The sequence below is a fragment of the Protopterus annectens genome, chromosome 7.part0, assembly GCF_019279795.1.
Source record: "Protopterus annectens isolate FY-2018-M chromosome 7.part0, PAN1.0, whole genome shotgun sequence".
Classification (NCBI taxonomy): Eukaryota; Metazoa; Chordata; order Ceratodontiformes; family Protopteridae; genus Protopterus; species Protopterus annectens.
Genome location: NC_056739.1, coordinates 1,802,712,624 through 1,802,726,758, shown reverse-complemented (window position 1 = coordinate 1,802,726,758; position 14,135 = coordinate 1,802,712,624).

Below are 14,135 nucleotides of genomic sequence, written 5' to 3'. Positions count from 1 at the left end.
CCGGTGGGCAGGGAAATGCAGTTTCTCCCGCCTCTATGGATCTCTTTTCTGGTTCTATATTATCACTGTTAAATATCACATTTTGTATTCTTGCATACATATTATGGGATCTGACACTCTCTAATCTTGTTTTTTTGTGAATCTTTAGGCATATTCTCATTATTTGCACTTAAAAAAACACTTTGTTTAACATTACATACATTTGATGAAATCGGCGGTTGTATAACAGTTTCTAAGCCCAAAATAGTGTCTCCCTGCGGGCAGGAAAATGTAGCTTCTCCTACCTCTATGGAACTTTTTCCCGTTCTTTATTTACAGTGTTATAAGCAACATTTTTAACATTTTCATTAACATTCTGTGATCGGAAGTCATTCAATCCTATTTTGACAACATTTAGGCTCATGCTTTCATTATTTGCAACTTTTATTTGATTTTGTTCATGAATACATTCAGGCCGCTCCATGCTGTATAACGCTCCTATCAGCTTCAGTAAACATAGAAACACGGGAATTCTCCTCAAAGTTTGGATTCTGTATTTTTAAAGCATTCTTCCTTTGGATTTCATTCTCCTCACCTGAAAAGAAAAAAAGAGAGTTAGTAGAAGCCGTCATACCCGACAGCTGTTCAGTAAAGCCTTCCTGCTGCATGACTTCTCACATAGGCAGGTCGGTCATACTGAAACTGGCAGTCATACAAATTTTATTTTCTTAAATTCATTTAAATTTTTAAACAAATAAATTAAATTACAAAAGAATATATTTAAACTTCCATAAATTAATAAAAAAACATTAGTTTTCCCATTTACATTTTTTTAACCATGCTTTCAGTTGCCTAATCATAAAATTTAATGAATACATTTTCCCAGTTTTAATTTCCATTGCTCTTGCTCTCCACATTACATACATTAATATTACCAAAAAAACATCTGTTTTACTAATTTCATTATTCCAAATTTGTCCATAGTCTCCATATAATAACATTTCTTCTGTCAGTGGAAATAAATAAGACAGTTTATAATTATTTTTAACATAATTCCACAATGGTTGTATTCTTTTACAGTCAATGAATACATGTCTCATATCTTCTTTAACTTGACAGTCCATTCTGAAACAGTTTTTTTGTTGTTCCACTTTAGTAAAGTAATTGCCCCTAATAGGTAGTCTATTTAGGGAACATCTCCATATAAAGTCTTTCATTTGTGGCATCTTGATGAGCTGCTTTTTTCTTTTCTTCAGTGCTTGTTTCCTGCTTATAGACATTTCTTTATATGGATGTATTACAATTGTTTTCATAATATTATTGTACCATTCTTTTCTAGTTTCTGGCAAATTTATCACAGTGTTTTTATATTTTAATAAAAAGGTCTGTATATTTTTTAATTCTTCATTTCTAACATTTTTTATTCTTTTTCCTTGTAAACATTTCTGCCAAAATTCATTATTTTCCATTAACAACAATTTAGAAATATTACTATTTTTCTTTCCTTCTATATGTTTAATTAATGGATACAAAAATACTGTTTTAAGAAAAATGTCAGAATTAATTAAAGCACATCCACCTTGATTTTTTGCAGCATATAAAATACCTCTTTTTATTGGATTAAACTTTACTCCCCAAAAAAATGAAAAAATGCTTTGATTCATTTTTGTCGTCCATTGATCTGGAAAAAAATAAACTGAGAACATATATGTCAGTGTACTTAAAAACATTCCATTTAACAAATATACCTTTTTATCATATGATAAGTAAAATGTTTTCCAAAAATTTAATTTTTTGCATACCTTATTTAGCAAATTTTCACATATTTTCTTTGTGTATTCATTCTTTCCATAAGGTATGCCTAAAATCATCATTCCTTCTTGTGTTAATTCAAAATCCTTCAGGGTTACACTGGATACATCTCCACATAATATTTTAGTTTTGGCCTTACTTAATTTAAGGCCTACATTATTAATATTTTTAATAAAACATTTCAATATCATTTTTAATTTTTCCTCTGTTTCAGTTATTATTGTCACATCATCTGCATATGAAAAGAAATTTGAAATCCACACATTTTTACATAAAAAAGCCTCATTTGTTATTTCCATCTCATTTCTCACTTTACAAATTATTGCTGATATAACCAAAGTAAAAATATAGCTGCTCATTGGACATCCTTGTCTAATTCCATTTTTAACCATAATTCTGTTACCTTTCCATCCATTTATAATGGGTATAATGTTTGTTGATGTATAAATATTTTTAATGCAATTTACAAACTTTTTTCCAAAATTATATTTTTGTAATATATTAAACAATGCTGCATGTGATACATTATCATATGCTTTTTTAAGGTCACATGACATCATCATAACACTTTTATTTTCTATTGTATAATTTGCCACCGCTTTATAAATATGTAATAAATCATTTAATGGTCTTCCAGTAATACCATATACTCCTTTGTCTACTATTTGTTGCATCTGACTTTTTAATCGCATTTGTAATATCTTACAAAATATTTTGTAATCTGTGTTACACAAACTAATAGGCCTCCAATTTTCTAAATTACTTTTTTTCCTTTCTTCCATATGAATTTTATTAATACCAACAACAAATCTTCATTAAATGTACCTTGTGTATACCATTCATTATATAATTCACACAATACTTTTGTCTGTTCCTCATTTAGATTTCCATAAAATTCATATGTTATACCGTCCATTCCTGGAGCTGAATTTTTAGCTTTCATTATTGTAATGACATGTTTTAATTCATTTACTGTAATGTTTTTGTCTAAATTTTTTTTAACGTCTTCAGACACTATCGGTATATCCCACTCAATTTTATTATATTTTTTTCCTGCATATAAACTTAATAAATATTCATGTACTACTTCCATCATTCCTTCCTTATCTTTATGTATTATTCCATTTTTATCTTTTAAAGACTCCATCTGGGTTTCTTTCCTCAATATCTGCTTTCCTAAATATGGTAACACTTGCTCACCTTTTCCTTTTAATGTAAAAGCTAAATTCCATAACTTGGTTTTGACTCTCATACAATTGTATGTGTATAATTTTCTTAGCATAAAAAAAGCTTCTTCTGATCCATTTTTTATGGCTTTTTCATATTCAGAGAAAGTATTACCTGTAAGCTTTTTTAATTGCTTATGAAATCTTTTTACAAAAAATTTATATCTATCTAAAAGTTTGTTTTTAAAATCTATCCACCACATTGAAATATTTGGATATATTTCTAATAAGGTTATATGATCATTCCATAATTCTTTAAAAATGTTTTTCCATATAGGTGTTTCTAACCATATTGTGTTATATCTCCAAAGTTGTTTTCCCTTTCCTATATTATTTATTTCACCAAATATAAAAGTTAAAGCTTTGTGATCAGTGAATGGTAAAAAACTTGAACTATATTTTACACATTTTAGAGTTTTACTGCAACAGCAGTAATCAATTCTTGTTTTTCGTAATGTATGATAGTATGTAGATTCATTTTTTCCAACTATTTCTAAATTTCCTAGTTTTAATAAATCTTTACATTTTTTTATATCTCTTTCTTTTTTTGATTCCTCTCTATTTAAATGACAGTTAAAGTCTCCAGTAAATATTATTTTACAGTCTATCAAAAAAAAGGTTTTATCAAATTAAACATTTCACACCTATGTGTTATATATACAAAAGCATATATAACAATATATCTAATAAATTGTTGTTTACATATTGTATCTATAATTAAAACCCTTCCTGGTAATACATGTATAATGTCTTTTATAACAATATTTTGTTTTTTATATAAAAATAATATTCCCGAATGTTGATCTGATCCTATTGACCATATAGTTCCTTCTCCCCATAATTCTTCCCATTGCTTTTTTTCTTCATCCATAAATTTTCCTGTATCAACTAAACAAATGACGTCATCTTTTATTGTTTCTATCCATTCATATATCTGTAATCTTCTGTATAAAGTTTGCATTCCATTTATGTTGCATATTGTCATTGAAAAATTATCCATTACCCAGTTGTTTTTCTCCTTCTTTTTCTTCATTTATGTTTATAAACATTTGCTCTGTATCATCTAATATGGACTTATATTTATCAAAACTTAAAATTGTTTCTATATTATTTATCTCTTCTTGTTCTTCTTCTTGATTTTTTCCATCACCTTTTCTTTTATTTTTTTCTTTAATATATAAATCACACATCTTATATTCATGATTGCCTTTACATATTTTACAATGTGTTCCACATTCTTTTGTTCTATGTGTTTTAGAATTACATATTTTACATTTAATATACATACAATGTTGTATAATATGGTCTAATTTTCCACAATAAAAGCATATACGTGGTTGTCCCTCATAACGTATTGTACCCCTAAAACCAGATATATAACAAACTCCATATAAATGTTTTATTTCATTACTTTCTAATTTTAATTCTACATATACTACCCATGACCCATCCCAAATACCCTCTATTTCAGGATCCTGATATTTGTAGATATTATGTACTTTTTCACAAAATTTTTCAAAAAATGTCCTTATATCTTCTTCTTGTATATATATTGTTTTAAACCGTACTTTAATTTTTTTCCTAACACTTACATCTCCTTGTATTTGAAAGGAATTCCATGGTAGCATACAATTTCTTTCTTTAAACTTTTCAAAAAATAATGTTGCTATTTTTCTATTTTCAAAAAATATATCTATGCAATTTTCTTCTTGTTTATTGTATATAGCAGTAATATCTGATATTTTAATTCCTAAAGGTTTTATTATTTTTTTCCATAAATATTCTTTTTTTACATATTTTTTATTATTAGTCTGTAAAATAATATGTGGTTTAGAAATTAATCTTTTTCCTTGTTGCATATCTAGCATGTAAAATTCTTGCTCTATATCATTTATTTCATTTTCCATTTTTTGTGAAATATCTTCTATAATTTGTATATCATCCTTCATTTGTTGTGTTTTATAAGAAATTTCATAATTTTCTATCCCTTCTTCTGTTATTTTTTCCATAAGAGACTGTTCTATTAATTCCATTAAAGCTTGAGAGTCTTTACAAAATTCCTGTGTTATATTTTGTTGTTGTACATTATTATTGTTATTCATCTACAATCATCTGTTTGTCCTCTATATTTTCATGTATTTTGGGCCTTTTGGGAGGTCTGTTTTCTTTTTTGTACTATCCATTTAGAGGTTTCATCCTCACCTATTTTATTATACAAATTTTTGTCTAAAAGGGCATAGATGATCTTCTACCCATTGGCCTAGATGTAGAATATATCATAGAGTTGTCATTTGTTTGTATTTGTAATATATTAACTTCAGAATTTTCTGGAGTCAAAATATTCTCTTGTTCTTCTCTTTCTTCTTTTCTATTTTTTAATATTTTAATATTACTATTTTTTGTTCTAAATTCATTTCCTATTTCTTTACTGTTTTTCCTCTTTTTTTCTTTTGTTTCTGTTCAATAACATTTTCTTTTTCTTTTTCACTACTTTCTTCATTATTATCCTCATTTTCTATTTGTTTATCAATTTCCGTCCTTATTTCCATATTTTCCTCTTCATTATTATCCTCATTTTCTATTTGTTTATCAATTTCCGTCCTGATTTCGATATTTTCCTCTCCATTTTCTCTTATTGTTTCTCTTATTAATGGGAAGGCCTTTTCACATTCTGCCCATGTATGTGCTCCTTGACAGTATCTACACCTGGTTGGACATTGCTTTGTATAATGTTCTGTAGACCCACACTTGGCACATTTCCTGACTGGACATTCTGACAGAATATGCTCAAAAGATCCACAAAAAAAACAGGCTTTAGGTTGACCAAAATATCTGATTGTCCGCCTTTGTCCAGCTATAAAGCAAACCCCTGGAATGTGTCTTATTCCTGTTTCTGTTATTTTTAATGATATTGTAGCTATCCACCCTCCATCCCAGATGTTTTCTATTTCTTTGTGTAATGATTTGTTTATTTGATATATTTCTTCACAATAATTTAATAAAAAATCTTTTATTTGTTCTTCTGTGATATTTATTGACTTAAAATGCAGTGTTATTTTCTTTTTGATACTTATTCCCAAAGCTGAAACTGTATATTCTTTCCATGGTGTCTGATTTTGCTTTGCCATAAAAGAGGCATACAAATTTGCTGCTACTACCTGAGATTCAAAGAAAACGTCTGCATATTTTTCCCTTTCTACTAAAATCATTGCACATACGTCTTTTGCTATTATGCCTAAAGGTTTTAAAACATTCAGCCATAAAATTTTCTTATCTATTGTTCCCTCTGTTATTCGTGTTATTCTAACTAATGACTTAAAGGACTTCCTGTAATTGGGTACATTTGCTCTTCTGTTTTCCTTATCTGCTCCTAAAGCTTGTACATATGTGCTTTTCCTGTTATTGTGTACACTTTTATCTGTGTTGACATTGATGGGATCCACTATGTCCATTGTATCACCCCAATTGCTTTTACTTGTTCCTGTTGTTGTTTTTGTTTACTACTTTCTGTATTTAAAAGTTTTTGTAAATGTTCCCCTGTAAAGGATTTCAATTTTTCTATTTCATTCTTCTCTCTTAATAAAAGTTCTTTTGAAAATTCCTGCACCCTTTGAGACAAAGGAGTTGTGTGTTCTGCCTGCATTAATAACTGTAGGAATTCATTTTGAAAACCTAAAGGCCTTCTTTGTTCCAGAGATATACTGTCATATAATTTACAAGCAGTTTCAAAATCTAGCTGTCTAGCTGCATCTAATATTTTCTCCCATATAGTTTTATTTTTTACATTACATTGTGCATTTTCTTTCTCAATTTCCTTATTCACATTGCATTCAATGTCATTTACATAATTACCTTCTTTATTCTCTATTTCAACATTATTATCATTCATTTGCATTTGCACATTAAATTCTGAAACAGTAGATTCATTAACATTAATCACAGCATTTTCTAAAGCTTCTTTTTCTTTTCCATTATCACTTGCAAAAAACTGTCATAGAAACCTGGTGGAGTTTCCTTAAATACAGTAACTGAATTTAACAGTTTAAAAGCTTCATTTACATTCATTTTTTTTGCAGCTAATATAACATTTTCCCACACATTCAATGCATTTGTATTTATTATACTCACATTTCCTATCTTTTGCAAATCTTCTGTGACATTTTCTTTATGAAAAACAACTTTGTTTTGTTCCTGTAAGACAAGAGAACCATTAGCAAAATTCACCGACTGCATGTCAGCTTTTAATCCGAAAATGGAGTCCCCCTGCGGGCATGAAAATGCAGCTTCTCCTGCCTCTATGGAACTTTTTACCCGTTCTTTATTTGTGTCACTATATATAATATTTTTTGAATGTTCAGTTAAATTCTGTGTTCGGAAGACTTCCGAACCTGTTTTATTAACATTCTGGCTCATGTTTTCATCATTTGCAACATTTAAAGTTAGTTCATTTTTTTTATCAGGCCACAGATCTGGGACCCGCTTTACAGTACCTTTTTGGCCGGAAATGAGCTTCCCTGGCCGGGTAGAAACATGCTGTTCATCAGCCTGTTCGGTTCCTTGCTGTAGAACGCTCACATTAGCTTCAGAATGCACAAAAACACCGGATTTCTCCTCAATGTTCAAATTTTTCAATTCTATGGCATTTTTCCTCATCAGGATTTCGTTTTCCTCACCTGTAAAGACAAAAAGAGAATTGTTAGAAGCCGTCATACCCGACAGCTGTTCAGTAAAGCCTTCCTGCTGCATGACTTCTCACACAGGCAGGTCGGCCATATTGAAATTGGCAGTTAAGCCAGAACCAGGATTGCCTTACCCTGTTGTAGGATGGATAACACCCTACACACCTGCAAAGTTTCAGCCTCCTAGCTTTTTCCTCTTGGAGAAAAACAACTTTCCAGGGTATTTTTTCTCTATGCAGAAACATGCTTGAAATGCATAGGGAGTTAAATCCACTTTTATTAATAAATACAATAAAACGAACATTGAATTACAGATGAAAAAACATTACATGAGTTACATAGATTGGCACCACTGTGCCCTTATTTATGTTACATTAAGGATATGAAAAGGAAAAGGAAAACAGCTACACGTAAAACAATTTATCTAATAATGAATTGTACATATCCATGTTGCGTCAACCAAAATTTTAACTTTTTAAACATAACTGTAATGGGATACATTTGAGAAGACCTATTCTCATAACATCTGGCTGTCCAGAGAAGATAAAGACATGAGACTAATAAAAAATCTATCGTCTGAACATTTTCATCCCAATATCGTCCATAGTCTCCATATAAGATCTTACTCATGGAAAGCGGAAACAAAGTCTGAACCCTAAAAAATCGCCTTACCTGTGCCCAGAAGGTAACTGCTCTTGGACAATGCAAAAATACATGTGCAGAGTCTTCAGGAGCAGAACAACCCAGGCGGCGACAAATCCTATCCTCTACTGCGCGAAAGGGCAGGGAAGCACGTACCGGCAATTTATTTAACGATGCCCTCCATAACAAATCACTCCACTGTGGAATATCTTTATATCTAACACGTCTTCGACGAAGACCATGCAATTGCATTGGAGTATACCCTGAGAAACCATCTACCCAAACAAAATTATTCATTGTTATTGAGTACCAAACCATTCGGGGTGAGGCTATAGTAAGAGTGGGGATCTGATACTTCATCACAACCAATTGAATATCCTGTAATTCTTGGGATTCCAGACCTCTGGAACGTTTTCCATGCAAAAGCTTGTCCCAGAAGGGGAAGTTAGCTGTATACGTCAAGACTCCAACCAAGGAAGTTTCCTTACTCTTTAAGTGAGCCCACAAGAAATGCAGAAACTGAATCTGGAGAAATAGGATCGGATGATGTAAAGCCAATCCACCTTTAGTTAAGGGAGAATACACCACTCCTCTCCTGACTGGATTCAGTTGAGAAGCCCAAAAGAAATTAAAACATTGCTTCAACACTAACGCCATCCAGGCCATAGGAAAGAAATACACCGTGAAAACATATTGGAGCTTTGGAATAAAAAAGGTATTTAGCATAAATACCCTCTTTGCATACGTCATGGGAAAGGTCGCCCAAAACTTCATTCGGGCCAAAGCCAACTGCACCAACTGAAAACATTTGTCTCTCACAAACGGAATAGTTCCAAAGGGAACTCCCAAAACAGTGACTCCTTCTGTACTGAATGGAATCTGTTGGGTAGAGAGTAATGAAAGAGGAGAAGCCGTAAAACCTGCCGACTTTGTCAAGTTAAGAGATAGACCCACAGAGGAAAACAGTGGTAACAACGTTGTATAGAATTGTGCATTAAATACCTCTCTATCTTCCGCTAAATAAGTGATATCATCAGCATATGAAAAGAGTCGCGGGGTCAAAATTCCCAAACAGTTATATGAATGGGGAGGTAAACATAATGTCTTCCTAAATTGCAAAAACACTGCACTCACCACCAATGCAAGTAAAAAAGCGCTAAGCGGACATCCTTGTCTAATTCCACAACGCAACCGTACCTCTTTACCAACCCATCCATTAATCACCGGCGTTACGGCAGAATAAGCATGTAAAGTACGAAGACATTTTCCAAAATTTTCACCAAAACCATACGCAGCAATAATCGCATTTAATGCAGAATGAGACACGTTGTCGAATGCCTTTGCAATATCAGCGGTAACCACCAAAGAAGGAGGGTGAGCAGCCACAAATGAAACTATTTGTTTAACTGTATGCAAAATCTCTGCCATTGATCGGCCTGGAACGCCATACACACCAGATTCCAATATTTGGGGTAAAATCGTCCTTAACCGCAATTGTAATACCTTTGTAAATAGCTTGTAGTCAGTATTACAAAGCGCTATAGGACGCCAATTAGACAAGGAGGCACGATCCCCCTTTTTCCAAATAAAATGAATCGCAGTTGACAGTGGCACACCATCCACAAATCCATTAGTCAACCAATCATTAAACAACGTTACCAAACATTTAAGGCATTCTGGGGGCAACAGGGTATAAAAAGCATATGGGATACCATCTGGTCCCGGGGCTGTATCTTTTTTTGCTAGCTGATGTAAAGCATCCTGTACCTCTTCCAACTGAATCACCCCCTCCATTTTCGCTTTCAAAGCTGCTGGCATCGGAAACTTTCCCCAATTTTGTAGAAAAGGTCCCTTATCAATATATTGTTCCTTCAAATATTTATTAGCTATGCCTAACATCCCCCTCTGATTATTGCATAACCGACCCTGGGAATCTCTCAAGCAGCGCATTAAACTGTGCTTGTTCCCCAACTTCCTAGTCAAAAAGGGAAGACAATGGTCCGCTTTCCCTTGAGTCGATCTAGCTAATCTTTGCAATTGGGAATGAACCCTAGACAACGCCAAAGTATACATTTCTTTTAAATACAACAAAACATCAGAGACATTTGACCTAGACACAGCAACATAATTGTCATATGCATCATTTGTCCGTTGTTTAAGACATATATGATATCTATGAGACATCCATTCATACCGATCTTTCACCTTGGTTTTCATATCCACCCACCAGTCTTGTGTGGTAGAATAAATGGAGCGCAATGTACAATGATCCTGCCACAATTCGTCCAATATGCACTTCCATATGTCTAATTTCAGCAAAGCCGGAGCCATGCGAAAATGCCCACGTCCTGCAGATACTCTTAAAGTACTTCCAAAAGTGTAAGTTAGTGCGGAATGATCTGTAAAACATAACAACTCAGAAGTCATAGATTTACAAATTAAAGATGGAGAATGCCAACAATAGTCTATGGAAGTGCGATGATCTCCCCGATGATAAGTGTACGCTGGAGAAGGGGCTAACTTTAACGAGGCATCTGCCATTATCTTCCAGCACACCCGAACATCTCGTTCCTGACTCTTCGGGCCTGTCAACAAATGGGAGTTAAAGTCCCCCACCACTATTACTGGAAAAGAAGTCATGACAAACGGTGAGAGCATGCGAAACATACGACATCTGTCCTCAATGTCCAATAATCCATAAAGAACTATCACCCTGAAAAACTGCTGTTGTACTTTGACATCTATGAGTAGTAAACGGCCTGGTATAATATGGGCAACATCCCGTATTTGTACTTCCGAAGAGTCGTATAGTATCAAAATGCCTGAGTGTACATCCAGTCCTTTGGACCAAACATGGTGTTTCCCCCAAGCAGTAGTAATTTGTAATACATGATCATCAGTCAATAATCCTGTGTCTAACAGACACAGCATGGAAAAATTTAAAGTCATAATCCAATTTAAAACCAAGGCTCGTTTTCGCAACGAACATACTGAATTGACATTGCAAGACGTCAACAAAAATTCAGCCATGATCATTAGTATGTGCTGCTTTCCCCACCTTCTTTTTGCCTATGAAGCTAGCTTTACGGGAAGGCTTTGACCTACCTGTACGAGGTTTCTTTTTTCCGACCACCTTCCATGATGGCCCGTCTTTGACCTTTATGTTATCAGCATCGTCTGAGCCATCTTCTATATCGTCAGAGACCGTCAATAGATCCACCTCTGCTTCATCAGGAAGAGGAGTAGCTTGTAACTGCGCATCCTGTGAAAAGGATTCACCCTCCTGCGAATTTTCCTCATGAGAACCATCAGAGAATAGTAGTGGAGAGTCCTCCTGTGGTGAAGGGGCTAAGACGTCCTCCCTCGGGGGCATCGTCTTCGGGACCGATGTAGGTTTGGGTTGTACTGCCGTGGAAACTTCCTTCTGTGTAATTGGTGGAAAGTCCGCTGATACAGTCTCTGCTACCTGTAGGGGAGCACAAGCTTCAAATGACTGTGAGTCCTGTGCTATATCCGACATTGTACTGCGCTCCTCTGGAACCACTGGAGACATGAACGCATCACAAGCTGACGTAGCATGTCGTCCAGAGCACAACATGCAGAAAGTCTTGCAGTCCCGGGCAAAATGATCTCTTTGTCCACATCTGGAACACTTTTTTGCGGGACATTCGGACACCACATGCGTGAAGTCACCACAGAAATAGCAAGTACGGGGCTGTCCTGCATAACGTAGGACACCCCGATGCCCCATCACAAAGCAAACGCCCGGGATGTGGGTAGGTCCGGTATCTGTCAGCTTAAAATCAACAGTCGCCGTCCATCCGCAGTCCCACGCTCCACCGGCCGCTTCATCACAAGACTTCTCCAAGGACAGCACTGTATCGACATGTCTCAGTAAATACTGTTTGATCTGCTCAGGGTCCAGTTGTATCGTTCGGAAGTGTATTGATACCTTCCTCCGAAATTGCACATTGACTTTGAGCAATCGATACTTCGCCACAGATGGAATGTCCCCTTTCGCCAAGAAACTGGCCTGAAAGCGAAGCGCCATTACCTGTGTTTCGAAAAATATTTCACCCACCGACTCCCGTCCCCAATGTAACAGGGCACAGATGGTGGGAAGTGGGAATCCCAATGGCTTTAATAGATCATGCCAGATGTCCGCCCTACTTGTGGGCGCTCCCGAAGCCGTTTGTACCTTGACAGAAGGCTTGTGAACGATGCGAAATCGTTGCGGTGGTATGGCATCCTGTATTGTCGCTGCCGTTGCCCTTGCATATGAGAGGCCCTCTCCTTGCCGCCCTTCAATTTCTTCCCTAGGAGAAGGAGCCACTTCTTCCTGTATGTCCGAATGCGGTCCCGAAAAACGACGTTGTTTTGTTGATCTTGCTCTTGTAAAATCTGGCATGGAGTCACCATCCCCTCCTCTCTTTAAGGAAACATCACGGCCCCCGTCAACGTGGATGGAAGAGGAGGTACCTGTTTCTCTCATCTCTGTCATGCACAAAGGTGAAGCAGTCACCGAGGAGCGTTCTCGTACTGTTCTTTGCTCCCGCGCCATATGTGGCGGAATGACAGACAACCTCTGCTGATTGTCTTGCCTGAAGTATACCTCACTTCGTCCCTGTTGTGAGTGGTCAGCAGCCAAAGCATCATTAGTACCATCGTTGGTGCTCCAGTCGGTATAAGCTACCTGCACCATTCTCCTTTCTGTAGAATCCCCTCCTGAAAATACATCGTGCGTCCCTTGTGACACGCCATCTGGTATTATTTTAAAAAAATTAGCAGGTCCACCTACCGGCTTATTTAGTCCCCTCTGCGCATTTGTGCTTGTATAGCCCGTTACTGGATCAGAAGGCTCCGTGTATGCAGCTGGGGATGCGGCAAGACCGTCTCCCTGTGCCGCACCTTCCACCTGCCTTATTTGTCCCTTGTCCTGCTGCTGTATGGATTCTGTAGTAGTATTTAGGCTTACCGTGCCCATCCTTTTGCGCCCTTCCTTTATGGCTAAATCATCGGAAGAATGGGAGGAAGCTGATGATAAGTGTAAATCCAACCCTTCTATGCTGGATAATTGTGTAGAACGGCGATCGGAGCCCAAGGCTTCACCTTTAACATCATCGGAAGGTGAGAAAAAGGATGATGAAGTTTTACTCATCTGGCCGTCATCCGTGTCTCTTCCGCTATCTTCCCGACTTGCTTTCATATGTGTTGAACCTGTGACATGCCTTTGGTTGTGTCGCAATGCACTTTGTCCCATTCTATCCCCTTTCCGTTGTTCATCAAGTCCTGAAGAGTTGTCAAATAATTCCCGTGAGGTCGCTAGTTGCAAAGAGTTGTCCGAGTTACATTTCTTCTTTCCCGACCTTCCTTCTGTGATATATTGCTTGTATTGGCTTGAATTAGTAAAGTTTCTCTTTGTATCTGTTTTAGATACATTGCAGAGTGACTCGCAACTGTTTCTGCATTAGCGATGTTAGGGGATTTCCCGGACATCGCAAATTTTAGGTTAGAGCCGTTGTTAGGCTGGTTGGAAGCACCAGAAGCCCGAAATGAGAGCCCTGAGAAGGGCTGTTGTAAATTTAGCTCGATGGGGCTCGCTAGTTCCATCTCCTCGGCCCAACTTAACAAAGAAGTAGTTGGGAGCTGCCGTTCTTGCCGAGATTGGTCTGAAATTTCTTGTAGAGATGCACCATCGTCTTGGACATTCATTTCCATGAGTTCTGAAGTGGAAATGGAGCTGAATCCCTGGGAATCGTCATCAGTAGCAGCTGCAGAGGCAGCAAAGATCCGCATG